This window comes from Triticum aestivum, chromosome 7A (genome assembly GCF_018294505.1).
Source record: "Triticum aestivum cultivar Chinese Spring chromosome 7A, IWGSC CS RefSeq v2.1, whole genome shotgun sequence".
Taxonomy (NCBI): Eukaryota; Viridiplantae; Streptophyta; class Magnoliopsida; order Poales; family Poaceae; genus Triticum; species Triticum aestivum.
Window position 1 is genome coordinate 489,849,429 of NC_057812.1, and position 2,531 is coordinate 489,851,959.

The 2,531-nt window shown below is 44.4% G+C and overlaps 1 long non-coding RNA gene across 7 annotated transcripts in view; it reads left to right on the forward strand.

The window, feature by feature from the left end:
* LOC123147732 (uncharacterized) overlaps window positions 1-1,958 on the forward strand; it is an 8,087-nt gene extending 6,129 nt beyond the window's left edge. For all 7 annotated transcript variants that reach the window (XR_006473421.1, XR_006473424.1, XR_006473422.1 and 4 more), the window contains 2 exons: window positions 108-1,195; window positions 1,571-1,958. This is a non-coding gene — a long non-coding RNA (uncharacterized lncRNA). The remainder of the gene's footprint in view (window positions 1-107; window positions 1,196-1,570) is intronic.
* Window positions 1,959-2,531: the final 573 nt, after the last annotated feature.

The window sequence follows — 2,531 nt, forward strand, 5'->3', positions numbered from 1 at the left end:
TGGTTGAGACATGCGTTTGCATTGCCATATGATGCTCTTTATATATCTCTACTAAGTGCTTTTGAATATACAGTACTGATTTATTGATTCACTATTGATCTTGGCAGGTTAGGGACTCAGAAGTCAGTACTGGCAGATTGAAAGTTGTTTTCATGCCACGTGTTTCTCGATTATATTAGTCAAAGAAGTCAGTACTGGCAGATTGAAAAGGTATGGCGAACAATTCTCAGGCAGAACCTATCTTTAGGATTTACCATTTAAATATCAGTAGAGTAGACTGCAATCTTTTTGCCTGGGTGTTTACCAGTAACAGAGTAACAGACAAAATGGCACCGTCTTTATTCTGCACCTCACGAGAACTTTCCAACATTTGTAGGAGCACTGTGCGCAAATGTGCTACTCACAGACGGTTGCATGGTGCTAACCATATTAAGTTCCAGTTGTAAATAATTTGATTGTGGCGAACTTTACCAAACTAGCTTAATTTACTATGATGCAAAACCACTTGTTTATATGAGTGGTCACTTTCTGTTTCAGTTGTGGTGGTTGGTTTGGCTGCCAAGCTTCACTGATCTTGGCAAGTTTGAATTGCCGTCTTGTAGTGATACTTTATAGAATAGATACACGTCTTTTGCACATTCTAGAAACAAAGATACCGACTTCTAATTTTAATTTTATGTGATGTTGATACTTGATACGAGCACAATTTGTCGCACATGCCTTATTGGATTATATCGAGGAAGGTGCCGTGATGGTACACAAGTTGATCGCTCCATTGAGGAAGGTGCCATGATGGTACACAAGTTGATCGCTCCATCTAGCCACTTGGACTATAGTAGTAAGTTTCTGGCTTCAACTGCTCAATGGATGACGCTCATGCCACCCTCCATGGGATGATGCACATTATATATGCACACATTTGGTGCCTAGCATTCTTGACTTGTGCCTCATCAAGCCAACTGCTCCTGATTCCTGAAGCGGTAAAAAGAGCGAGCTTTGAGATTGGCAGCAATGGCGACGAAACCACTAGTTGGCTCTCCGCTCTCGGCCTCTCCTGCTGCTCAAAGCACCCCTGACCCTGGCCTTCCAACTGGTGTTGCTGCTCAAGGCACCCCCACCCCTGGCCCTTCCAGTGGTGGTGGTGGTACCGGTGCTGCTGCTCCAGTCCCCGACGGTGGCCCTAAAAGTGGCAGCGGTGAGTGCATATGTTTTTGCTTTCTTACTCAATTTTTCAACATTTGGTCTTTGTCATCCACAGCTGATTTTTTTACACCGAATTAACGGCACTATATTGAACAGCTATACTGTTGAACTAATTGTTGGTGGAGCTGTTTGAATGTCACGTCCTCATGGACACCTTAGGCAAACCAACTAAAAAGAGCTTTTATTCGCTAGTCAAGCTGGCTTGCCTGTTGGGTTACAGTTTGAGAGGAAACGCTAACAAGTACAGGATGCAACCAGTTAATTAAAGTTAATGCTATTCTTATGCGATCATCTTAGTTAAGTGAAGCTTTTATCATACGATTAGTAGTGAAGTTAACAGTTGTTTATTGGATGCTTGTGACTGCAGGGAATCCAATTGGGTCACCTCCCGTGTTTCACGGATAAGTTCTTGTTCTGCTTCAGATCTCCGACCTTGTCTTGTGCAAGTTTCAAACTGTAATATGTTTGTTCCCAGTTCGGTCAAGGGTTCGACCGCCCTCTTGTTCGTTAAGCATGGAGTTTGAATGTTTGATAACCACAACCTTGGTTCTTATAACTGATGTTGTTTTAAGTATGGATATATGGCTTGAATACGCACATCTGATCAATAGTATCTATGGGTCTAAAGCAGTGTAATTCAGATGCCATCGATCTGTGACATTATTCAAGTTGTATGTCGAGGTTAAACATGAGATGCGTGTGGCAAGGTCAAACACAGATATATGTTGAGGTGAAATGAAGACCTATGTGTTGCAGTGTGGAGTGCATATTCTTTCTTTTCCCTTTTCTCTCGGCTTGGGAGCTATTTACATGAAGACGGGAGAAGGAGTGGAGTATTACAACTTTGTGCCGCATCGCGTGGGTTCTGTGAAATTGGCAAACCATACAATTTTTCTTGAACTGGAACACCTTGCATTCCAAAATCACCTGGGATCGACCAAATCGGCGATCACGACATCGGTTACATCACTCGGGAGGTTAACCAACCACACATGTTGGACACCATAAACACCACGCCTACCAGGAGCTGCTAGCACATGTGCTGGCATGTTACAGACTATAGGACAGCAGGTTACATTCCAATCAATGAAAGCAAGCTGCAAGAGGAATTTGATTTCCCGAAACATAGCACCCACAGATGAACGGTCCAACATCTCGGTCGTGATTGCTTGCTGGAGCCCCAGGCAGTCCATCTCGAACGTGACCCGGCCCATTCGGCATGGAGGGCCTCACTCATATTGTCCAGCCTGCCCGCTGCTGCAAAGAGGACGTCGCCAGTATGGTCACGTGCAACACATCCCCATCCCGCTGCCTGGGTCGCGGGATCA